General features: G+C 44.8%; 1 protein-coding gene across 1 annotated transcript in view; it reads right to left on the reverse strand.

Annotated features, from left to right (window-relative positions):
* C21H1orf21 (chromosome 21 C1orf21 homolog) overlaps nt 1–26,239 on the reverse strand; it is a 206,587-nt gene extending 180,348 nt beyond the window's left edge. Inside the window, exon 1 of the mRNA XM_072945940.1 lies at nt 25,689–26,239. The gene's annotated coding sequence lies outside the window, so the exon portion shown is untranslated. The remainder of the gene's footprint in view (nt 1–25,688) is intronic.
* Between the last annotated feature and the right edge of the window lie 1,210 nt (nt 26,240–27,449).

Here is a 27,449-nt window from a genome sequence, read left to right on the forward strand (position 1 = left end):
TCTAGATTCCTGGAAGTGGGGAGCTGCTGCAACATCCAAAAATGGAGGCAGTGGCTTTCTAATTTTATTTATCTTTGCTCCATGATGCCCCTGATAATTTCTCCACTCCTCTATTTCATTTTCAAAGACTTTTCAAAATCTGCTACACTGATTTCATGACTCATGCATGGGGCATTTCCCATGGTCTGAAGAACACTGGCCTATACCAGGTGTTTCTGACAGTGGCGCGCAGACTACTTTCATCAGAACAGAATACGCAAAAGAAAAAAAACATTTCTGGGCTTCGTTCCTGACCTGCTGCTACATATCATCTGTTGGGAAAGCCCAGGAACTGTCATTTTAAGACGCTCGCTAGGTGGTTCTGATGTGCACTTAAGTTTAGAAACTCACCTAGATTCCTTAACCAGCCACGAGTCAAAAGGAAAACAGGTCCGAAGAGGCTACGTGATTTTTCAATGTCACACTGCTAATTGGTAGTGAAGCAACAGTGACGGGGCCCTTTGCCTTTTGTATTCCTGGGTAGTGTTCTTTATACACATAAAGACCACTCACATTCATCTGTGATCCATTCCCCCTCCTCTACTCGATGGGCATGCTCACTGTTGTATTTCCGAAGGGGCAAAACCCACAAAGGGACCAGCAAGACCTCCCAGGCAGGGTCACTGCCTTCCCGCTTTTGAGCGTCTGTAAAACAGCCTGATTCTAGAAAAACAAAAACTTACCCCTAAAATTCCATTGGTTCCCAAAAGCTCACTCCTGATTGGCCCATTTCTAACACCTCATTTGCATATGGTACAAACTTAATTGAAACCTAAAAGCCTGTGTAAACCTGCAGACAGAGTCCAGAGCTTGGACTGTCAACTCCTCTGGGCCCGCTGGTGTCATAAACCTGAGCTCTCCAACCCTCGGAGTGTCGCTGGTCTCTCGACAGGATTCAGGTTTCTGTAACATTTCCAATGCCTAGCCCAGTGCCATGTCTGGGCGGGGATGAACAAAATCACATACATGGCCAAACCAACAATCAGCACATTGTTTAATAAGTACTGATCTTCATCGGACGCACCACTGACAGACAGAACAAATTGTCTCAAAGACTGAAAAATGAAATAATGGAGGCAAAAGTGCTTTGCTTTCTCTCCACACAGGTAAGAGGAAAATATTACATAAATGATTCAACAGCGGCCAAAAGCAGCAATGCGCTAGGAACGAGAAGCATCAGTTTCACTTCCTAAGTCATAAAACTTACAAATGGTTTTCTCAGAATTTTAACAAAGGAACAGTATCAACAAAAGGCAAGCCAATTTAGGATGCTCACTGAAGCTGTCTGTGAGAGCATAAAAATAGACCATGGAATTGGAATTTACTGCCAAATCCGTGGTTTGGTGAGGCTTTCTGATTTTGCCTTTCTAAAATCAAGTTTTCCATCTGAAGGGCTTCAGAAGGCTCCTCCTCTTCAGACGCACATGGGTCAAGCCTGTGTCCCCAGCCACAGGAGAACCTAAAGCATGACCAGCACTCTTGAGGATCCCACTCAGTAACATTTACTTGCTCTCTCTTCCAGAAAACAATCCAAGGGTTTTCCCAGGGTCTAAAGCCAAATTAACCCAATATGCCTTTACTGAGCAACTACTAACTTCTGGGTCTACTGTAGGGCTACTGGGGGCTGGGAAGAGATACCACCAGACTCTGCAGTGCTCGAGCCACACATTCTACTGCAAAAATTCCCCAGCAGCTGTGTAAGTGCAAGGTTATTATTAGTAATCACACGACAGCTAACGGGTTTACCTAGGAGGAAGGACGAAGCACTGTGGCGTGGACGCTGGGGATGTTTTCTCCAGGGAAATATTCAAATGTGCGGCAGCGTGCTCTTCCCTTGCCCTTCCCTGACTCTGGGACTTCCCTATCCTTCCCTTTCCTTTTCACTTCTCCGGCAAAGTAGGTGTGAAAAAAAGAGGCCTAGAGATGCTACCACCAGACACACACTCATACACAACGGCCGTATTTTCAAGGGTGGAGAGAGGACTTCACTAGGCTCTGGGAGTGGGGGAAAGCTACCACCCCCTCTCACTTCATTCCCTACATCACCGCCCTCTCCAAGGCTCACAGTGGCCAGCGGGCCAGCCAGCCACGGCTATGGCCTCAACGCCTCGGGTCACTGGGCGTCATTCAGAAACGTGCTCCTCTGGAAACTCAGGTCTGACCAGAGCAACTTCAGATATTCACTGGCAAGCTCGGCAGCTGATCAAAATCAGAAAGAAATATTCTACATCTTTCAAACACTGTTATGAACCTAAGAAGAAAATCACCTGGGACATCATTAAGATTTCAAACAGGACATCTATCCTGAGCCACAGCAGCTACTCACACCTCTACCTTGGTCATCATTAATACTGTCAGATTTCGTTCAAATAAACTTGACAACTGACTGTAAATACACCGTATAATTTTTTTCAGACGTGAGGATGAGTGTCACCTCGGAGTTTGATGACAAATGTTAGGGTTTTAAGAATTCCTCCTACATGTACATACGTGTACATTACAACACGCACAAAGCCATGAACACTCCTTGGCTTGAAGAATTTAAGAAACTACTCATGGTGGGCACTGCAGGGTCACCCCAGTAACACAAATTCACTGAAGAGCTAACAGGGAAAACCAGCAGAGATTATATTTAGATTATCTTTCACTTGCTTTGGGGGTTTTAGGATGACTGTATCCCGGTGTGTAAAATGTGCTGTCTTACCCTGCTCCCTGCCTCTGGTCATCAACAGAATTATTTCTAGGAAAGGCTCAGGAAGAAAACTGGATTTTCCCAAGCCAAATTCAACTGCCATCACACAGCTGTCCCTTCACAAGGAGGAACCTCTCTCTGTCTGAATAGCAGCTATGGTTGCACTTGTGCCAAGAAATGATATATTTTTATTTTATAACTGAATCTCATAACTGATCATGCTTCTTCCTCTCCTCTGGCTACAGGGAAACTCGGGGCTAGATTTGCAGACTACCTGTGATGGAATTAGGCAGAGCCTTACAGAATGCATTTCTGGACTTTACCTCTCTTCTGGTTTCATCTGCCTGACCCCCATGCCATTTCTGTTCTGGTTTCTTTGCCTTTATTAACGTGTGTCTTTACGAAACAGACAAATGAGTGCCTAAGCATTGTCTACCCTGTATGAGGCCTCCCTCCATTGTTCACCACTCAGGAGGATGCTCCGAGGCATGGAGAAACATTCACATCACCCCGAGCTTATAATTTGTATTTTATCTTCAAGCGCACGTCCCTTACACCGGAAAACCACTGCTGGCTTGCTGATAATCCCTAGGGGCCCTCAACAATCCCTCGCGCCTCAACAATGGGCTGTGTGCTGTCTTCATTTGAGTGGTAATTAAACCCGGCTCTGGCTACATTGTTTCCTAAGAAAATCCTTGTTTTATCTGCCAGGAATTGAAAAACAGGGGTTAAGGAAGTAAAATAACCAAACTCAAAACACAGAAATATAAAAGGCACAAAATGATATCATCTTTGCCAGGGAAGCCATCCCACTCAAAAGCCGTCTGTACTTCTGCAATTGGAAGACAGACTAGATGGCAGAGCCTTGACATTCCCAGTTCTCTTTGAAATTTTATTTGATAATGAACAGTGAGCTCAAATAGTTTCCAAACAGCCAATCATCTCTGTGTAATTTTAGGTGCCCCAACTGTATGATTAGTACCAAGAAAGCATCAAATAAATTTTGAATCTTGCGTCCAGGTCTGGAACAGTGAGGCAAGCTCAGCGGGCTAAAGACAAATTTTAGCTTATGACAGAAATAATCTGCAGAGCCTGGTAATGTCTCATAAGAAACTCAGGATGAAGCATTTTTTAAAGAATTTCATATAACCAACAACTTTCAGTCATGTTGGCTTAGAGAAAAGATAGCATTAACCTGTCCACACCCTAATTTGGAAGTGGCATATAAAGCTGCCCTGTAACCACACTTTATCTAAAAAAAAAAATATTCTTAATTATTTTACTATCATGAATAAGGGAGTAATATCCCCGGCCCATCTGCAGAAGAACTCTCTAAAGACCAGAGAAGCCAGCAGCTTCTCCAAGTCTGCTTAACACCAAAACCTCAAAACTAAATAGGACGCCCCTGGTGGTTGCATTTGATCATTACACTTCCCCATAAGCCACATCTGTTCATGCTTAAGTCTCTATATTATATACTGAAATTTAAAAATTGAAAATAAAATTAGATTATCAGAGAAATGCAAATCAAAATGAAAATGAGGTATCACCTCACACCAGTCAGAATGGCCATCATTCAAAAGTCCACAAACCATAAATGCTGGAGAAGCTGTGGAGAAAAGGGAAGTCTCCTACACTGCTGGTGGGAATGCAGTTTGGTGCAGCCACTGTGGAAAACAGTGTGGGGATTCCTCAAAAGACTAGGAATAGATTTACCATATGACCCAGGAATCCTGCTCCTGGGCATATATCTGGAGGGAACTCTAATTCCAAAAGATACATGCACTCCAATGTTCATACAATAGCCAAGACATGGAAGTGAGCTAAATGTCCACTGACAGATGACTGAATAAAGAAGTTGTGGTATATTTATATAATGGAATATTCAGCCACAAAAAAGAATAAAATAATGCCATTTGCAGCAACATGGATGCACCTGGAGATCGTCATTCTAAGTGAAGTAAGCCAGAAAGAGAGAAAAATACCACATGAGATCACTCACATGTGGAAACAAAACAAAGAGGACACTAATGAACTCATCTACAAAACAGAAACAGACTCTCAGACATAGTAAACAATTTTTTGGTTACTGGGAAAAAAGGGGTGGGAAGGGATACATTTGGGAGTTTGAGATTTGCAAAGGTTAACCACTATATATATAAAAATTGAGAAAAAACAAATTTCTTCTGTAGAGCACAGGGAACTATATTCAGTATCTTGTAATAATCTTTAATGAAAAGAATATGGAAATAAATGTATGTGTATATATACATGACTGGGACTTCATGCTGTACACCCGAAACGTACACAGTGTGACTATGCTGCAGTTAAAAAGAAAAAAAAGAAAGAAAGGAAAGAAAATTAGAGAATCAATCAGGCATTTTCTCCAGCTGTAAATATTTCATTTCTATTCTTTCTGGAGGAATTTAGAATTGCCTGAGAAAAACAGCTCTAGCTGATGCAGCGATTTAAGGAAATAGTTTTGGCAAATTAACCTTTCATACCTCAGAGAAAACTGATCCAAAATGTATATTAGAAGAAAATCCAAAAACTGACCACACATTCTTGTTCACTAAGGTCATATACCATTAGCCACTTTCGTCCACTTAAAATTCACTGCAATTCATTTTAACTGATAGGAATACGTTCGCTAGGACATGGACTGGCTTTCAGTGCTGTCTCAGCACTGCCCACCAAACCACAGGTTGAATCGAAGACATTCCTTGTGCTATTACAAATTTGGTCAAAATCATTCAACATGTTACAAAGTTATGTCTAAAGTATAAAATCCAAGATACCTACCCGAAAAACAGCCTGAGCTCGGTATATACCCCTTCCTTCCGAGCCAAATTCTAACGTCCTGCAGCATCTTTACCCACCCCGATGACAGCATCATTGTCAGGACATCGCTTCCAAGCCAGATTTCCGAGATACACAAACTATTCACAGACCTTTTATCTATTACAGTTTTTTTTCCTTTTGCTGACCAGAACAATAAATTCTTTAAAAAGAAGAATCTTGCCACATATTTCTTAGGTATCATTTTAAAATTTAAGAACAGACGCTTTATTTCTATTAGATGGAAAAAATAAATTTTCCTACTGTCCCTTCTTTGCTTTCTTCTCCAAAGTCTATCACCTTTATTTCTCGTAAGTCTGCCAATTTTTCATGCTTTATCCTTATTCTGCTATAAGTCTTCCCCTGCTCTTTATGCAAATTTATATAAATGTTTTGATGCTCTTCTGTGATGGCTACTCTGCAGGGCTGCTTGAGCAAGGGCATAAATATGACTCAAGTCAGCTGACAGTATAGTGTGGAACAGTAAGATACTACTCAGAAACCCACAGAGAGGGGAGATGAAGCAATGAATACAGAGACCCCGGGAGTCACCGTAACAGTTAATCCAGTTCTGCATGTATTTGCTGAGGCCGGCGGTGAACCAGGCAGTGCGATGGGTGGACAGTGAGCTACAAAGCTGGGGTGGGCCAGGCAGACTGAAACCCTCACTGGCAAGAGTTACTAATGAATGAGTCTGTGAAGCGTTATTAATTCATGACTGTGAGAGTCATTTTACTTTGCTGTAGATCACTTTTTTTTTTTGTAATTAGGTTTAATTATTTATTTTGAATGGAGGTGCTGGGGATTGAACCCAGGACCTCGTGCATGCTAAGCACATGCTCTACCAGTGAGCCATACCTTCCCCGCTGTAGATCACTTTCTTACTCCTTCTGTTTTAATTCACCAAAACCCGGTATGAATCCTTTTATGCCAAGAGGGTATCTGAAAAGAGGGCTGTGTTAAAATCCACCTGCCAGTCGTTTCCTGTAGTCTTCCCATCCCCCCATCTCAAGCCCACATTCCACACCCCTCAGACATTCCATTCCCACCTCGTTTCATTTACTTCTTCCCCAATAAGGGGAGGTAATTTCTTTCTACAAAGGCTGAAGATCAGAATCAATTCTAACACCAGAGCCTACTCACTGAAAAGTACAAACAGAGCAGGTTTCTGGCCCCTCAGCTGCAACTCACCTGGACGGAGAAGAGACCACAGCAGTTAGTTTCGCCCACGGCTGGTCTGAGGTCAGCCTAGCACAACAAGACACGCCAAAGGCAACTTTCTTTGAAAACTGAGTGAGAATGGGGAGGGGAAACGTGCCGAATAGGAGATGGAAATGTTGGAAACTACCCGTATTTCACCGTCTCAGCTTAAGTAACTCTTGGTACTGAAAGAACGCTGACATCCAAACCCATCAGGTCACTGCGGGAATAGCCGTGTGACTGAGGAGAAGGCTGTTCTAAAGTTCTCAGATGCAGCATTGTCAGAATTAAATAAAAGCACCCTAATTTGCCATTTTTGTTATGCATGAGACTTCATCAGATTGGGAGAGCAAGAGAAAAGGTGGTGAAACCCGACCAGGCTTACAACAGCTTTTTCAAAGGTCAGACTATCCCCAAAGAATGGCAGAGCCTTCAGGGAGACATGCCTTCACATTCTGTTTAGCGGTTCAGTGACTATTCCTATTTCTAAGTGCTTATCAGGGATTTCTCATTCCTTACAAATACAGAACACAGATAAAGATTCCTTCTTGATGATAAACATTTTAACCTATAGCTCAGTTTGGCAAAGCTCCAGGCCCCAGCAAATGACCCAGACAACAACCTTTTGTTGAAGTGGATTCAAACTAATGAATGATGAATGAAAAAAAGAAAAAACTCAAGGCAATAAAAAGCCCAGTAGAGCAGTGTTTTCTCACTGATAGAACGGGTCCCCTGTTGAACACAGAAGTTTCTTTGGAGGCAGGGTTCGCCAACAAGCACAAACCCTCATACCAAGCACTGCTGCAGAGTAAATTCACTCACCTTCTCTGTTCATTCAGCTGTCTGTCAGTGAAAAGTAACGTTTCAGTTCAGGCTTTATGTTTGATTTACAAATAAACTACCGCCAACAAAAATAAACCATTCCCCACTGCGATGTTACAATTTTAAAACACATTTTCCAGTTTTAATAGAGCGATTTTAATGTATTTTACCAAGCGCATTGAGTCATCTACCTACTCAGCAAGGAAAAATTGACTTGCTACAGTTTCTACTTAGGACACCTTCTCATTCTTATCTGCCCAATCTCAGTGTTAATATCACTGAGTTAGTAATTCTCCAACTGCTCTTTCCAGTGTTGATCATTTCAGGTGAGCAAGTCAGAGCCAGTTTAGTTAAAAATGACTGTAAGATCCCTGACTTCCTGTGGCCTCCTGAACGGCTTCTAAATCCTGTCAGTGGAAGGTTACGGGGTCCCTTCTTCACCTGACACCCATCCGCTCTGGAATCCCTACGCCCAGTGCAGAAACCAGACCCTGAGGCTTCTTCCTCATGACCTCATCACGACCTTATCATGTCTTCTCAATGCAGTGAAGAAATGTAACATTTTATTTTAGACTTCTTTACACTTGATTTAAAAAAAACGATAAACAGCCATGTCAAATGTAATGTTCATTGGTGTCCCAGTAACCACGAGTAACTGGCTAGAGACCTGGTGCATTTCCCTGAGTGCCCCAGCCCCCCCCCCAAAAGGGCATTACACCTCACAGGTAAGCAGATAAGAGATTTACATGGAGCTATCAGAATAACCCAAAAGGCTGGGTTTTTATTTAATTCAGAGAGAAAACAGTGTTCGTGGATTTTGGAGCTACTGTGCATGCATCTGTTTAATGGATGCATTCACGGCACTAAGGGGAGGCAGCAGAGCACAGGATGTGACCCACGGGGAAAGCTCTGCTTCGCTTACAAAGAAAATCTTACCTGAGAGAGTTTCTGAGTTTTTCATATTAAATGTTACCAAATGAAGCTGTAGTCGTTCAATTACGGGAAACGCTGCTTAGGTACCCATTTAATTCTTTCCCACTCATTTTTGACATGTCAAATGTTTCAGCTGCAGTTAGTTCCACATCGAAAACTCAATTCCATAGAGAACTTGGAAGGAGGGGGTGGTTAGTGTAGAAAGGAGGAAAAAACCCACTTCATCTCAGGAATGCATCCAAATTTAGACCACAGCCTCTCCAAGTTTCCTTGACTCTCACAGGCGTACAGCTGGCCCATTAAAACACAATGTAACAGAATGAGGCTCAAGTCCTTCCAGAGGAGTTGTCTGGAGGAGCAATCAGGAAACCAACTCAATGTGCTTCTGTAAATGACGAGGTCATCTTCCGGCTGCGGAGAGGACAAGCAGTGCCCGTCGGAACGGAGCTTCCCTCATAATTCTGATCCTCTTTGCTACTTTACAAATAACCTGCTACAAGTTCTAACATGACTTATTTTCCAAAGAACAGCAGTTGATCATAAACATCACTGCTGCTGCTTCTTCCCTTCCAAGGACATTTCTCCGTCGCTCTGACTCTAGTATCACCTTTGTGATGGACAAGATCTAAAATTCGAAGAAGAGCGCCCTGAACACTCATCAGTATAGGATCCAACCGAGTCAGAGGAAACCAGCATCACTCTCACGTGCGTGTTGTCTCTGGACATACCCATTTTACCCCTTACTAACCATGGGCTTATTTAACTCTGCTTGGCTTGTTTATACCTTTGTTAATCTTAGATATTACCATTTTCAAAAAGTGAAACATCAAAACACATGCAAGGGCTTTTATTTTCACACAGAACTCCGTAAAACTCTCGTTCGAGATTATACGAAGGGAAGGTAAATTTCCTGACATTAAAACCTAAAGCAAACTTGACGGAGACTCAAATATAATGAAAAACAGAAGGAAGACACAAGGATGGCTTCAGGATCATTATAAAATCTGCTCCCCCCGGGCTCAGAAAGGCACACACACATCCACAGATCACAAGCTGAGATGGGGATTCACTGTCTCCACTTGTACACTGACCACCTCATTTTTATTTAAAAAAAAAATCTGTTTTGCCACATACACTCCTTTGAAACAGCGAGTCGAATAACCCCCAGAAAAAGCAGCTGTGTGGAGCCATCAGCTCCAAAGCGAACGCACACTAATTCAACGCAGAAGGTGCCACTGGACAGAGAGTCCACGGAGCTCTGCTCTAATTTCTACATAACTTTGGAAAGTCACAGTTCCTGAGTGAGCCCGGTTACCTAGCAACCAAATGCTCATTTGAATGCTCCTTCCCTTCCCATCCCCTTCATCTGATGGGTTCTCTCCAGAAAATGTAGCGGAAAGAAAGGGTAGGAATGGGGGAATTTTGAAGCTACACACAATGAAACTTCACAGCATAATAACAATGATTAGTGCCAGGCCTGATAATAACATGCCAGGAAACAACTCAGATAAAAGACCAGGAATGAGTTTCATTCGCCGGTATCACAGCTTGGAGTATATAAGGGAACCCTTGAAGAGCTAAGAAAAAAAGGTTTAACATTTTGACAAGTTGGAGAAACAGATACATATAATCTTAATGCCAGAAGAGGGTAATGAGCTATGAAAGCTTTGCACAGGCATGGTTAAGAGAGGTTTTGGGGTTCAGGTGAATCTTGGGGATGGAAAATTAGGAAAAGCTTCAAATCAGAAAACCAACGGAAACCCTGGCAGGTCTCCCACTGCCCTGCCCGGTCAATCAAATTCCTTAAGGCCACCAGGTCTGTGAAAGGACCTATCACACAGAGGGCAAGAGCCACTGCTTAATGCGACTGAAGACAAGCTAACTTAGACCTGATGTTAAAAATACACAGACATGCGAGCAACTGCCACACTGTATTTAAGGATTTCCTTCTCTGAAATTTTAAGGCTATAAATACTAACTTTCTGAGATGGGCCTCCACTGAGCAAATGATAGATTCGCTCCTGAAGTTCCTAAAAAGATATTCTGGAATAGAAGGTGGGAGCATGGCTTTTGAGGCCTGACAAGTCTTCATCAAAATCCCATCGTGTATTTCCTGTACTGACTTTTCCACAGCATGTGTTCCCTGTGTGGCTCAACATGGGACTGGCATCTACATTAAATGAGTTACTGTACATTTTGCAGCTGGTATACAGCATACACTTGGTAGTATTTGCTGTTTAGGATGTCTCTTCAAAAATATTCTCTCTCTGAATAAAGTTATAATGGGCCATGATGATATTCTGCAAAAACGGTAGTCCCCCCGAAATTACTGAAGTGTAAAGAGCCCAGGCCTCTCTACCGGTAGTGGTACTTGGCGACGTGACAGTCACTTGTGTGTGTACAACGCACAGTAACGTAGTTTGTGCTGCCCGACCCAGACACGAAAAGCAAACCTGTCTTCAACTGTTCACATAACCAATTAAACAGTCATTGTCACTAAATAAGAAATTGGAAAGAGCCAAGTAAGTGTTTCACATCTAACGGAAGCTTTCCGCGAATGTAAGTTTCATTATTTGAATTACGGTTAGCCTATTTCTCGGTCTGGACGTTTTGTTGTTGTCGTTTTGCTTCTGTTTTGCCATGAAATAATCCCGTAACACACGTACAATTTAATGCATAAAAACAAAACGACTGACTACGTACCTACCTACCTACCGAAACTTCCAAGTACCTCTGAAGTTCCGCATGGAGGCAGCCCTCCTCCGCACACCCTCCCCTTCACCCCCGAAGGAACCAGCATCGCCCAGCATTGACACTCACAGTTCCTTTCCTTTCCTTACGGCCTTCCCACAGACGAATCAGTCCTAAAGCTCTGTATCACTTTAGTTCAGCATTTTTTCAAGTTTACACAAACGGACTCACACCGTATTCTTCTGTCTCGCCTTTCCACTCGACATTATGCTTGTGAGATTCATCCCTGTTGAAACACACAGCTGTGGGGTACTCTCAGGACTGTCTACTATAAATGTTCCCCCAATTTCTTTATTCAGTATACTGTTGATTGACATACAGGCTGTTTCCAGGGTTTTGATGTCACGAATAGGGCTGCGTTCTCACACACATGTGATAGTTTCTCTAAGGCAGTGCTTCTCAACCTTTTTCACAACCCAACTGATATAGAACATGATACGAGAATGGCAAGCTGCAGTTATTAGACAAAAGTGCTCCCACGCCAGACTTGTGATCTGCTCTGCTACCCTGAAGGCTAAGGGGGTCAGGGGTCCATTTCACAAAGCATTCCAAACTCCTTTCAAAAATCATTACACCAGTTTACACTGGCGCCATCATGGTCTGCATACTCCCTCTGCTCCACATTCTTGCCTAATGCTTTGATGTTGCCATCTGCCAACCTGCTAGGTATGAAATGGTACCTCATTATGGTTTTAATGTTAAAACATATTTATGCCTCTATAATTAAAAGAGTAGGGTACTGGAATATGAAAATGCAGACATAAAGCTAATTAATTACTTAGGGCAATTAAGTATAGGATAGGGGCTCATCCCAAATCACTGGGCAAAAGTTGAACTTTTTAATAAGTAAGTGGCTTGTGATTTCCAAATAGCCATGTAAAAAGAAAAAAAAATGGATCCATTCTCCATACGATACATCAAAACAAGTTCCAATGGGTCCCATATCTAAATGTTAATGACAAAACCACACAAGCACTAAAGGAAAATGTGGGTGACTGTCCTATAACTGTGTTGTCCAAGATGGCAGTCATTACCCACAGGGGTGCCAAGCACCTGAAATGTGGCTAGAATTTGAATTTGCAGTTTTTATTTTTTTTAATTAATATAAGCTGAAATTTAAAACTGACACTCAACCCGGTTATTGGAGAACTTTTATGTACACTTGGAACAACTTGGTTATGTGAATTTCCTTTTTCGACTGCAAATTTTACAAAATCTAAACACAGTATTTACAGTGAAAACTTAGTGACCACATTGAGATGCAGTATAGTATAAAACACATATGAGATCTTAAAAATTTAGCTTGAAAAAACCGTAAAATATCTCATTAGTAATTAAAAATGCTGACTACTTGCTGAAATGACAATATTTGATGTATCAGATTAAATAAAATATATTATTAAATCAGTTTCACCTCTTTCTTTGTGTTTTTATAGTGACTGTTAAAAATTTACATATGTGGTTCCTATCACGTTTCTACTGGATAGTGCTGCTCTGCAATCTAAAGGAAAATTTTTTCCACATCATGATTCAAATCCAAGAAGCAATAACGACTGATAAGACCGACTATGCCAAAGGAAAAAAATTACATAAAAAACACCAAAATCAGAGGAAAAAGACAAATGATAAACTGGGGGAACTGTCAAATATTAGAGATTATATCCCTAGTATGTAATATCCCTAATAGATAAGAAGCTTCATAAAATAAAGAGAAAAAACCTAAAATCCTATAACACTGGGCAAAAAATACGCAGAGAGTTCACAGAAAAAGAAATGTAACTGGCCCCCAAACATATGAAAAGGAACTCAAGCTAGCGCATAATAAAAGAGACGCAAATTAAAATTACACGAGAGTGTCATTTCTCACCGTTTAAATGGCAAAGACCCAAAGGTCTCTGATCACATGTCTACTGGGAAGGGGCGAGGTAAGAAGGCACTCTCATCACCGGCTGGTGGGAAGGCAGAATTGCACAGCATCCACAGAAGGGACTTTGGCAACACCTTAACAAAACTGCACAGCTGTTACTCCTTTGACCCAGCAATCCCACTTCGAGGAATCTATCTAAAGATAAACTGGCAAGAATTGTACATAAATATTCACAAGGCTGCTCATTCAGCTATCCATTTAGTTAAGGAAAATAATGTCTCTGTTCAGGCTTTATGTTTGATTTGCAAATAAACCCCCCCCCAAACCAAATCATTCCCACTACAACGTAAGTGCCAAAGACCAGAAATAAGTATATACCCAAACGGATAAATTTGCTATATATACACGATGGCGTCTCTGCAGTTGCAAAAGTTTATGTATGGCTCCAGAGTGATCTCTGAAAAAAACCATTAAGTACAAAAAGCAAGCTGCGTAACTACAGTCTGCTGCCTTTTTTCTATAAAAGAAGAAATAAAGATATGCTTGCTTATGTTAAATAGAAACAATATGCATATGCACACATATAGACATGGCATACATGCACCATGTATATACAAAAACATATCTATACACATACATACGTACATTTCCATACATACATTTTTTTTTCTAATTTTGTCCACTTGACCAGACCTAGAAAAGGACCAGCCCAGAGGCAATGAGAACTCCCAACACCCAGATTGTGGGCTCTAAACACCATTTATCAATAAAAAGACCTGCAACAGGGGAAGTACTAGACAAGTCTGAAATATCCTGTTATACCAAAAAGTAGGGACGCCATCAAAGACCACTGCAGTCATGTCAAAAGTATTCAGAAGCCAATTTAAAGAGCTGTCCCATGGGCCAAAGATAATTTGAACTTCAAAAGAAATAACTGCAAAGGACTGAAACACATACCTTGTGCTTAAATCCATGAGTTCATATTGATACATAAAAAAACCACTGGTCTTCTTTGGAAGATGCTGGAAAACCAACTCATAACTTTGAACATTATTTAAACTAAAAGGAATAAAACTGAACATTAATTTTCCTATGTAAATTGTACCCTGATGTAACCAAATAATTGATGTGATAGATTTCTTTTTGATAGAAAAACTCCAGCTAGCAAATGCAGAAGGAATAACAGAATATCGTTACTGAAATAATATGTCTAAGCAATGACCATCAGTGGTATTTGCAGGGACTGGGAAAGCTTTTAATAGAAAGATCAGGCTGATAACACTTAAATACCTCAATCAGTCTTAACCTCACAAATGAAGAAACAGGAAGCACGTGTGCCTCCTGATGTGACGGTAAAAGGAAGGACATAACACTTTCTAGGAGAAACTTCTGCCAAACTACCTGATCACACTTCCATCTAGATCAAACTATAGGAAATACAGGAAACCAAACAATGAAGAACATCAAGAGAAGATGCAATCAACAAACTACAGGACGCAGGGAATCCTACAGGACAAATTCTTGTTTCTTTAACAAATAAACTGCTTGGGAGGAAAAAGAAGAGGGGAAAACAGAGAAAGGAAGCCTACGAAGAAAGGCAGGTGCATCTCTTAGGTGTGAAAATTGTTTGGATCCTGAATGAAACAAATGAATCATTAAAAAAATGTATGGGTCCACAAGGAAAATCTGCTTACTGACTGGATATCTTATATTAAGGCATTATTGCTAAAACTTTTTTAGACATGATAATGATATTGTGGTTATGTTAAAAGGAAAAAAGTCATTATCATTTAGAAACATAATCCAGTACACACAGACAAAATGACATTATGTCTGATTTGCTTCCAAAAGAACCAGGCGATGAGGGGAAGGGAATGTGTGTGTGAAGGGAAGGGCAGGGGGAATGGAGGAAAGAGAACTGCCCAGGAGCTGATAATTAAAAGGCTGACTTCAGAGCAGAGAGCCTGGACTCCAGTTGCAGCACCACCACTGACTGGCTACACGACCTTGGTCGAGGTCCCAGAGACCCTGATCCCAGTTCTTCCTTACCTCCGAAGTAGAGGCAGTAGTCGTAGGTGCTTCAAGAGGTTGCTGGGAGCATGAAAGAAGACATGGCATGTAATATACTTAGCACAGCACCCAGGTGCAGAGTAAGCACTCAGTACATGTAAACTTTTATTATCACAATTGTCAATTATTACTATTGTCATCCAAGATCATGAAGCTAGAGTTAGGAGGTGGTGGAAATGGGATAAAGTTTGCTGAATCCAAAGCCTACATTCCTTCCAATACGATCTGATGCTGCCCCCAACTCCACCCTGAGTCTCCCAGTGGAGACTAGGGACAAGTAACAATCCACTCTGCAATGAGTCCCTATTTATACCATAAACCTTTTTTTTTAAATTGAGTTATAGTCAATTTACAATGTTGTGTCAGTTTCTGGTGTACAGCGTAATAGTTCAGTCATACATATACATACGTATATTAACTTCCATATTCTTTTTCATTATAAGTTGCTACAAGATAGTGAATACAGTTCCCTGTGCTGTACAGTATAAACTTGTTGTTTATCTATTTTATATATAGTAGTTAGTATCTGCAAAGCTCGAACTCCCAATTTATCCCTCCCCACCCCCTTCCTCCGCTGGTAAATGTCTGTTGGTCTGCTTCTGCTTTGTAAATAAGTTCATTTGGTATACCACAAACTTTAATGACGTTGCAACTCAGCCTGGCTTCTGCAACTAGCCATCCCCTGTGACACTGTTGTACCCTAATGTATCCGTACTGTGGATGGCTCCTCATCTGGTGGGATGTAAACACTCAGGTATTTTAACCCCTTTATAAATCACGATACACACTCCTGAATTCACAAGGATAAACATTGTGCTATTTCATCATCCTTCCAACACGTGGCCTCGAATTTTTTACTACATCGGGGGCTGGCATCAATTACATTAGGCAAACCCCGGAATCCCAACATATAAAACCAACAAAGTGATAAAACATCAAACTTCGTGTGCAGCATAAATACAGTACTACTGTAATGCTAAGTACCTATACCTTAATATTTCTCATAAAGTAAATGTTTCCACTTCTGTTTAATAACAGAATTACAATATTCTGAGAAAACCTCTTCAATGCTATTTCACTTCTTTATGTGACAGTTCTAACCACATGCCGATTCTCGATCTGTCCTCTCTTCCTGACACCACTTGCCAGGTTCTCCTGCCTCTATGAGAGTCTGCATTTCTCAGCCTCCTTCACTAGCCTTTTCCGTCCACAGCGCATAAAGGTTGGTGTTCCCTGGAACTCCCTGTTCAGTGTTTTCCTTCTATTTACCTTCCCTGGGAAATCTCCTGCAAAACCACCTGGCTTCAACTACCACACTCTTCAAAAAATCCCTTCCTTCTTTCCTTCATTCATTCATTCATTCGACAAGTATGTGCTCGGCCCCCATTGTGTGGCAGGCATCCTGGGGACATAAGAAAATCAAAAAGAGATACTGTCTTGCCCTTGTGGATCTTACAGTTGACAGGGACATTGGCTGGGGTAGGGGGGGTCCGTATTCAAATAATCACAAAGATAACTGTGCAATTATAAAAGTGGTAAGTGCATGCGGGCGAGGTGCATGATGGAGTTAAGACAGAACAGAGGGATCCAAGCTGGTTGTGGAGATTAGAGAATGATTCCCTCGGGAAACAATGACCGAATGGAAATCAAACCCACAATTCTGTCCCAACCCTTTCTTCCTAATGTCAGTGTATCTCCATCTAACAGAATACAACCACCTAGAGCTCAGAATACTTCAAGCTCAGTTAAGGATTTTTCCTCCCAATGCCGGGATGCCCCATCTCAGCAGTGTGATCCATCCAGAAATTTTGCAATTATCCTTTACTTTCTTCCTTACTCTCCTTTCCCAAACTGTCGAGTCCCACCAGTTTTGCTTCCTAAATGCCTCTCCTATCTGTCCCTTTCCTCCATTTTCAGGCATTAATTCAGTTCCCATCACCTCTTACCGAGTTAGTACCAGAGTTCACTCGCTCTGACTCCACTCTCTGTTCCCCTCCAGTCTTCACCCACACTCACGAAGGAACCATCTATTGTGCAAGCTGTGTCCCTCCCCTGTTTATACTCTCTCAGTGCCTCTTGTATAGGGCAGTAAGTCCAAATTCTTCACTCTGAAGCCGTGCATGGTTCATCAGTCTCATCCTCCGTCGTGCTCCACCAGATGGGAAACTCCAGCGACCCACAAGCACCCACAAGGACCCACCATGACCCACAAGGACCCATCAGGACCCACCATGACCCATCATGACCTATAAGGACCCACAATGACCCATGCCCACATATCTCCATATCACTGTGTGTCCTCTGCCTGGAAGGCCCCACTTCATCTTCTGTCTGCCCCCAAATCCCTTTATCCCCCAATGTTAGTCTATGGACTAGTCCAAGAATCCATAGTAAAATGAGGAAAAATGATGAGCAAACCGATGTTGGTCCACCGATAGTTTTGAAAATGTAAACAATAACCTAGGGGACTCTTGTGCAGCCTTTGAGTTTCATCTCAAACACCTTCTTCTCTGTGAAGCCTTCCATGACTTCCCTATGATGGGAAATCTGTAAGATAACTTACTGTCCAAACTGGGAGACTTCTGAGGGCAAAGGGGGTGCATTAATAACTATGGTGAAGGATGGGCAAAGACCAGGACTGTCCCAGGGAGCCCAGGGGCCCGGTCAGCCTACTTCTAGACGGAGTTGGCTGCCTTCTCCCCTCAATCCTCAAGGCCCCTTGACTCCCCACCACGTGCCACGTGCGTGCCCGTCAGCTCCCACGCTAGCCTGAGAAGTCCGCAAGGGCAGGGCCAGGCCGTTTTATCTGTGTCTCCAGCATCTCTCCAGTGCCAGGCACGAAGATGACACAGGTGTCATCAACAAAAGTAAATGTTTGCTTAATAAATTATCTAAGTGAGTAAGACAGATAAGATCTTTTAACCTTGGCCAACAAAGGAATTTAAAAATTCCCACTATCTTTTCTCATCCCTGAGAAAACAACACTTCCTCATTTGGTTAAAGAGGTTTCAGTGGGAGCAAGGTCTTCACAGAGAAAAATTCTAAGCCTCAGACCAATGACCAGCTGTCAATCAACTAACAGCTACTTATTCAGCTATTAGCCTCTTAAGGCCCAGTGGGCATGACAAAGGACCTGATCATTTGGTGGGGGTGACAAAAACCACACAAACAAGGATCAAAACTGATACTGAAATAAAATCAACAAACATCAAATAAGTGGTACAGGAGTTCAAGGAAGCCAAGGGAGAAACCACTCCGATGGGCAGAGACGCTCCCTGAAGGAGAAGGGCTTTGAACGGAGACCCGAGGGAATGGCGTGGACCTCAGAAGCGCAGCAGAAGGAGGAAGAGCCCAGGGCGGGCGGCTGCTGGGGGGCCCCTCAGGGTGAGCAGAGCATCTGTCTTGGGAGCTGTGCCTAGACGGTCGTAGATTCCTGGCACAGAAACCAGAACATCTGAATTTTCCGTAAATATTCAACAATTCAGAGAGCTTCCTGGAGTCTCATCTCTTTCATCAAAGGAGTAGTACTGTCTGTCTGAGACACAGAATAAGATACACGTTGCTTATTCCTTGATAACCTTTCAAGTGTGAGAACTGTTACAAAATTATCTTAGGAAAACTGCTTCTGGCCGAGCCTTCAGATGGAAATGAAGTCACCCTTTGGCGTGTATTAATTACCTGAGTCTTTGAAAAGTTCTCTGCAAACCTCAGCCTGGTTGCCTGCAGCATCTCCTCACTCTGTATCTAGCCTCTCAATCCTCTCAAGAAAGTAATCATAGTGTTAATACAGGGGTTCCCCCTCCTTCACTGCTGGTGAGAATGTAAACTGGTGCAGCCACTGTGGAAAACGGTATGGAGGTTCTTCAAAAAATGAAAAATAGAGTTACTGTATGATCCAGCAATCCCATTCCTGGGCATATATCTGGAGAAAACTCTAACTCAAGAAGATACATGCACCCCAGTGTTCACAGCAGCACTATTTACAACAGCCCAGACATGGGAACAACCTAAATGTCCCATCAACAGATGACTGGATAAAGAAGATGTGGTATATCTATACAGTGGACTATTACTCAGCCATTAAAAAGAATGAAATACCATCATTTGCAGCAACATAGATGGACCTAGAGATTCTCATACTAAGTGAAGTCAGTCAGACAAAGACAAATATACAATATCACTTAGATGTGGAATCTAAACTATGATCAAATGAACTTATTTACAGAACAGAAATAGACTCACAGACATAGATACTGGTAATTTATAGTTACCAAAGGGGAAAGTGGGCTGGAGGATAAATTAGGGGTTTGGGATTAGCAGATACACACTACTGCATGTAAGATAGATAAACAACAAGGTCTTATTCTATAGCCCAGGAGAGAATATTCAATATCTTATAATAATCTACAATGGAAAAGAATATAAGAAGAATATATATGAATATATATATAAAAAACTGAATCTCTTTGTTATACACCAGAAACTACCACAACATTGTAAATCAACTATACTTCAATAGAAAGAAAGAAAGAAAAGTAAAAAATAAATAAAAATAATACAGGGGCTCCTCTGCACTGTAAACAGCCCTGTGTGGACCTCCTTGTCAACTGTGGGTTCAGGGAGCTTCTGGGAGCGCCCGTGATGACACACAGTTCCTCTCTTGGGCTGCTGAGTGGGTCTCACCTACTCCACTCGCCTCTGTGATGATGGGTATCAAAAATGTCCCCACACCCGGCAAAGACCACCAGCTTCTCCTTCTCCTTCCCTTCCCTGCTCAGGCGAGGAAAAACCGTAAGTCACCAAGTGAGGTGGCAAACGTCCTAATCTATGGTTTAACAATGAATTGAAATGACTACAGCATCCACCGCACTCCAGTAAAACACAGATCCATCAAGGAAGGGAATTCTGACTCAGAAACCACTCTCCCCACTCTGCTCTGAAGCGCCTTCCTCCAAAAGGCCCGGGGCTCCCAGGATGTTGCATAACCAGCGTTGGATCTGCTTTTGAAGCGCAGTTTTATAAAAAGACCGGTCCCAGCTCATATGCAATGAGTCAGTAGGGTACGTTTTTCCAGGAGTAGCCCTCAGTGTAGTACTTCTTCTCCCACTGACCCTACCGATAGGGCTGACACAGGTAACACACTTACAAGGGGAAGCAAAAATGTCAGGTCTTAGCTGAAGAGTCCTTGCTTGGCATAAATGTACCCAGTGAGCTTATAAAATTTTCATGGAGAGCAGTGAAAGCATAACAAAATGAGAACAAATTTGGTTCAAGTTACGGTAGTATTAATTTACGCAACATCCATTCAACCAACATTTATTTAACCAGAGGAGAAAAAAAAATTAGGTAATGAGGATGAAATTAAACAAACCAATCTACCTCTGTGATTAGTAAGTAGAATTTTGGTGTGCAGCGAAAGCTTTCAAAGGTGCCATTATTACAAACCTCTAAAATGCTTTTCAAGATTTGTTGTCCAAATCTTTAAAAATAACAATAATCATTGAGCGATTCCTTCATCTATTATCCAACACAGGATATAAAAGCCAAGTGAAGAAGCAAAGTGCGTCAGCTATGATTAAATGGCCTAAGAGAGGTCTAACTGAAAATATTGCAGAATCAGAAATGTAAACAAAGGCAGAAAGATGCCCAAACCTGGGCGTGCTCTAAATCCATTTTTCTACAAGGCACGAAGCATGAGGACTTCAACTCTCGAATGCTGTAAACACATGAGCCTGTGAGACAGGCAGGGGCAGGTATGTGCCGGAGGGGCTGAAGGCCTGATGGAGAGAAGTGGGTGGAAGTAATAAGGGAGGTGCGTGGGGCAAAGCAGGACAGGGCAGAGGGGCCCTGAGGGCAGAGGGAGGGGCCTCGGCTGCAAGCAGAATGCCTACCCAGAGCAGAGAGGTGGGAGGAGTCAGGGAGAAAGTGGGCCTGGAGACACGCTTCACATACTGGAAAAGAACGTTGGACACACACACAACTCAGGTCTTGCGGGCAGAAGTCAGGTGGCGGGGGACGGGGGGGAGCGGTGAGGGACAGACTGGGAGTTCGAAATCAGTAGATACTGACAGCTATATACAGAATAGATTAACAAGATTATACTGTCCAGCACAGGGAAATATATACAAGATCTTGCAGGAGCTCAAGGTGAAAAAGAACGAGAAAATGAATATATGCATGTTCATGTATGACTGAAAAATTGTGCTCCACACTGGAAATTGACACAACGTTGCAAACTGACAATAACTCAAAATTTTAAAATTAAAAAATAAAAAACAGAAAGAAAAAGAAAGAAAGAAAGAAAGCAAGAAAGCAAGCAAGCAAGAAAGAAAGCAAGAAAGCAAGAAAGCAAGAAAGCAAGAAAGCAAGAAAGAAAGAAAGAAAGGTAGGTAGATAGGTAGGTGGGTGGTGGGAGAGAGGGAGGGCCTATGGATGGAAACCTGTTGGGAAGGAAAACATGGAGACCCTTCAGAAAGGATGGGAAGGTGGAAGGGACCCTCGGCAAAGGAGGGAGGCAGAAGTAGCCCTAAGAGGGGGATCAGCCGCGGGGGGCAGGGCCACGGAACGCAGCCTGGCAGGCGGGGGGTGCTCCTGCGTGAGACAGGGCTCCACTTTGCCCATTTTAAGTGATTTTAGAGGGAGCAGCAGGGAGCACCGATTAGGCTCCCTTGGGAAAATCCAGTAAACCAAGAGGTGGGGCCACCTGGGCTTCCAGGCCCTCGCCCCGACTCCTGGAGGAAGGCGCACTCAGGGCAGGATCCCAGCATAGAAAACCCTGAGCGCTGTGGCCCCAGCAACAAAGCCAAGTAAGACAAGGGTACGTGAAAGAACTTTGAAAACCACAAAACCCCCTCTAAACATAAACGCACTGTTATTCACCAAACCCCTTGGACGAAAAAGAGAAAGCCATGAGTCACAATCGGGATTAAAGACATATTTGTCAAATATTACACATAATTTGACGTAGTCATCAAATATTATACATATTTCCAACCAAGATGCCCCTAACTAGAGATTCCAGTCGTTGGAGAAGACATCATGGTTGGTATGTTTAGCTCCCTCTCTGATACGTTTTCAACACTGAAAAACCGGACCTGAGGCATAACATGGAGCTCTTGATAAACTCTCCTACTGATGGATTAAAATGGAAATCCGCATCTAATGTATTTCCAAGGTTTCTGACACATTACAGATCGTAACTAATTAGGCGAATTCCATTTGACTCAATCACTCATTGAGCGACTTCCAACTGCAAGGCAGTGCACCAGCCATCACAGGGGTTGCAGAGATGAGCGGAACAGTCCGCCTTCAGCAGCTGGGTCAGTTCATCCTAGTTTCCACTTCAGATTGTGGCAGCGGCATCTCCTCTCGCAAGTACACAGAGAAAGCAATCTTGACATTGTGACTAGCCTACCGACCTAGGGAATGCATTGTCCAGGAACATAGTAAATAAAAGACAATTTTTTAAAGAAAAGGAACTTCTTAATACCTGGTGACTGAAGACACTACTGTGTGTGCCTTTCCATGTTCATCCTCAGCCCAGTTTACATCCAACCTCTCTTGTCGTGATTGCATAACCACAGCGTGTCAAGTTGTTTCTTGTTGCAACTGTAACTTGTAAAATTAAACTTCAGAACTGGGAGAGTCAAGATAAATAATTGCCTACTTTAAAAATATGTATGTATATAATTTACATGTCACTGCAGATAAGCTCCTGAATTATGATCTCTTAAAGTCACAAGTGTCACCAACTTTAAAATACAGCTTCAGTGTAGCAGCCCTCCCTGTATGTGGGCCCTCTCCCTGTCTTCTCAGTTTTCTAAGTATGTTATATTGATCTATTGCAATCTGCTTTTCATGTTTTAATGAGAACCTAATTAATCACAACTTTTACTTTTCCCAAGCTCTGGGATTTGTAAAATTCCAAAGAAGGAACATAAGATGGCCAAAAAGGCCCTTGTTTGTGTCCCCGCAGGGCTCCAAGTTGTACTGATGAGGTTACGTGAAGCTGGTGATACTCACCACACTTAGGACCCTCTGAGAATGGTCTCCTGCCCTCTCCTGTTCCAGAGGGAGGGGCCAGGCCTCTCCCTCTCCAGCCTGGACTGTCTCATTCTCGGACAGAAAACAGCCAGTAGCGGGGGGGCCACTAGGAGCCTGGAGTGAGCTGCTCAGGATGTAACAGTCAAGGCTTGCCTGGGTCAAAAATCCAGCACAGAGCTGAGACACCATCGAGGAAATGATTCTCACAAATGGGGCACACCACCTCTCTCCTGGGTAGAGTTTCAAATCAGTCACAGCAAACAGTGCCAATTAATGAGCAAGCTTTTGATTTTTACCCTGTGATTCTTCAAGAAGCTCAAACTACTTCAGACAGTGGCCTAATAACTCCCAGAAATCCATGCTAGGCAGGAAAAGTGACATCAGGGGTGAGAGGACAAAGGGTAAATTACTAAGACAAGAAAACAAAATGACCAGCTCTTCTGACAGGTGAAACTGAGTCAGTGCTAAAGAGGAAAGCTCGAACCACAAGGTCCTCGTGGGATGAACTTTTAACATTGGATGTAAGACCTCTCTACCGAACAAGGCCATTTTTCCTGGAGAAAAGCTTGCCAACAGAAGCACCCCACGCCTTCCTAGGCATCTGCTCACCCAAGCGCTGAGCTGACTTGTCTTTGCTGGTTTTCAGAGCAGCCCTCCAGAGCTTTTCTCCGCACCCGGTCTGCACAGCAGGCAGCACTAGGGGAGCTTGCATTTCAATGCTGCATTTCTGATCCAAGTGCTAGCCCCAGCACTGGTTCAATGCAGATATAAACACACTCAATTGTCCTATGACCAGCATCTCCTACTTTATAAGCAGCAAAAGAAAAATAGATGATCAAATCTAAATTAATTTTCATGCCTGTGATGAGGCTGTTTGAAAATGGATATTCAATTTCCGAACAGCCAACACAGAATATGTTCTATTGATCCTACAGCCCAGCTCCAGAAGTATGAAAAAGAGAAGAAAAGCCCCAAATTGAGCATCTTGGACTTAAAGACCCTGCAGAAACATCACCCTTTTCCCCCAAGAAAGCTAAGGTAGCCCAGGCCCACTCTACTCAAATTTTTTTCTGCCCTGGTACATCTCAACCCTGCCAGCTGAAAGGTTATTCTCATTAGGGAATGAGAGCCCAGCCCCTGGAGTAAGGAATTGTTCATGGCATCGGTCTGTGTACTGAACTTCCCCAAACAGCCCATACTCCATACTGTCTCCTTAAAAAAAAAAAAAGCAAGCACTACGTGGAATCTATGGTTTGTCAGTCCCCCTCCCAAAGTCTTAGTCAGAGCATGTGTCTTTACTGAGGCTCTGGGTGACCAGGGTGTATCACTTTCAGACTTGCTCCAATAGCTGAACTTGGGGCTGTCTTCCAGCCACGTACTATCTATTTTAAAACAATTTTCCTAACCCACATGAGCTGGAAGATACCTCATACATAGGTCAGCCTCCTGGAAACCGAACACTTCTGTCTCACACTGTGCTTGTCATCTCGCAGGACTAATGCGTGTTTACGTGGATATATTTTTATCTTCGACTGTGCAACTCCTGGAGCAAAGAAAGCCAGCCCGATTTTTACCATCGTGCCTGAGCCAATTCAGAGCTTTAGAAGAGAGATGAATGGAAGATGAGAGCCTCTAAGCCCAGGGGCTTCTCTTACACAAACAGTAAGTGGGGGTGGGGGGACCCCTCCATGGAGGGAGGGGGCAGGGTGGAAGACGGGGGAAGGACATTAAGCAGCAGACCAGAGGCAGCCGCACTTCGCGAACTGCCTGCAGAGGGGAGTGCAATCTCTCTCTTGTACAATAACCAAGCACCCTCTGGCTGCCTCGCATGGGCACGAATAATAAATACATCGAGGTGGGCAAACAGCTGCACCGAGACAAACCACCCCCAAAAGGTCAGAACTTCGGAAATCCCGGGGATCACAGTACCCACACAAACACACCAATCGATCGGAGCCGGAGAAGAGACTTGGAGATTCAGCAGAGAATTCGGAATTTTGTTTCTTTCAAGCTCCGGCTTGCAAAGTGCGGCGGCTCCAGGCAGAGCTCGAGGGGAGCAGGAAAGGCTGAGGGCGGCGGGGGGTGCGGGTGGGAAGGGAGGGGTGTCGAACCCCAGCCACACAGGCCTCGAGGTGGCGAAAGTCGTCAGCAGCAGCCCCAACCGCATCCCAGCCCCTCGGCCCCGGCCCGCAGACGCCCCTGCAGCGCCCCCGACCCCAGCTGCCGCCCTCGGCAGCCCCGCCAGCCCCGCCAGCCCCGCAGCGGCAGCGGCAGCCGCCCCGGCCGGGCCCGAGCCGCGCGCCGGCAGCGCCACGGCCGCGGCTCCCATCCCCGCCGCGCGGCCGGCAGGCACCCCGCAGGCCTCCCCCGAGCCCTGCCCGGCTGCGCCGCCGACGGCCCCCGCCCGGGGCCCCGCGGGGGGCTCACGCTTACCTGGGGCGCTCGCGGGGGGGCTGAAGGTGGCAAGCCTCCCGCCCCCCGCCCGGTCCTCCTCGCCGGTCTTCTTCCTCCCTCCTCCTCCTCTTCCTCCGCCTCCCCACAGTGAGTCCGGGTCTCCCCCTCCTCCCCGCCGCCCGGAGTGAGAGCTGGAACCTCCGGCGCCCGGCCCGCGTGCGCGCGTGCGGGAGGCGGCGGCGTGCGGCCAGCTCCCCAGCAGCTGAGCGCGGCGCGCGGCTCCCAACTAAAGTGTGAAAGAAGCGGCGGCCGGGGCGGCCGTGGCTCGGAGCGTCCCTCCGGGAGTGGGCAGGGAGCGAACGGGAGCCGGCGGGGAGCGGGCGAGGGAGGGGACCGGGAAGGAGAGAGCGGGGGAGGGAGGGGACCTTCTCGCCCAGTCACTCACTCGAGGGGCGGGGGCAGCCAGACACTCCCCCAGCGCCGGCCCCGCCCCGCGCCCGGCTCCCGCGCGCGTCCCGCTCCCCCTTGTCCGCAGGAGGGGCCTGCGGCGGTCGCCGCGCACCCCGGAGGAAGGGGACCGGGCGAGCGGGTCTTCCAGGGCTGCAGAGAGGGAAGGAGGGCGGGGACGGACGTGTTTGTGTACAGTGTGCGCGCGTGTGTGTGTGTGTGCGCGCGCGCGAGCGCGTGCGCGCAGGAGCACGCGCGCACCCGGAGCCGGCCGGCCAGCGGGAAAGGAGACCCCGGCGGGAAAGCTGCGTCCTCGGCCTGACACCCGGGCGGTGGTGCGGGAGCGGCGGGGCCGCCCCGAGGCCCGGACGGCCCGGCTCTGCGGGAAACCCAAGCCAGCCCTTGGGCCCAGCCGCAGGGCTGCGCCTGCTGGAAACAGGGGGAGGGAAGGCCGGGCATCCTCGGCGCGCCGTGCGGCTCCTCCCCTCGCCGGACCCGCCACCAAGCCGCCTCCGCCCTGCCCTGGAACCGCGGCGCCGGCAGGATGAATGAAGCGTCCGCCGCTCGGCAGAAGCCCACTGCGGGGCTGTGGCGGGGGGAGAGACAGGCGAGACACCGCCCGAGACTTCGCGCCCTGAGCCCCCTCTCTGCCCCTCCCCGCGGCCTCTTGGGACTAAAGGGCGGAGGCCGCGCCCGCAAGGCGTGTCTGGGATGACTGAGGATCCTGGAACCTCGCCGCCCACCCCCGTATCTGTTCAGTTTTTGTGAACACTCACAAGAGGCCAACCAATTTCCCACTCTCTGGGGGAAGGTATTTTTCTCTTTTTCCCTGTCTTGTTGGGTGTTTCGTGTGCGCACTGAACTGTTCTTTCAACACTGATAGCGTTTGGATGTCTTTTGTGTGGCTTCCCCGCGCCTCGCTGCTCCTGCATCGCCCTAGACATGTGCAGAATGCCAGGTCTCCAGAGTGAGAACCCCCAAGAAAACAATGGGGCAAAAGAGCCTCCCTCCCGGGGTCCTGTGGATTATCCAAAAATCCAGTCATTTCTCACTTTGGGCCAAGATGAAGTTGGAAAACGGAAAAGGACACATCAGAGCTGTGATGGTGATGAGACACTTAATTGAAACTCAAATTCGTAATTTAGTTTAATGAAAAGAGTTGATAATCTACCCATAATGGCTAGGAAGTTGGCCTTTTTGGGTTAAAAAACTGGTTTTCCAGTGCTCTCACTTTTTTAATTTGAAAGGCTGGTATCACATTGTTTTTGAAACTCACTTGTATTCCATTTTTTAAATTATCCATATCTGGTTCATTTTGTTTGTTTGGAACCGGACTTCTTTGTGGTCTAGCCT

Source organism: Vicugna pacos, chromosome 21, assembly GCF_048564905.1.
Source record: "Vicugna pacos chromosome 21, VicPac4, whole genome shotgun sequence".
NCBI lineage: Eukaryota > Metazoa > Chordata > Mammalia > Artiodactyla > Camelidae > Vicugna > Vicugna pacos.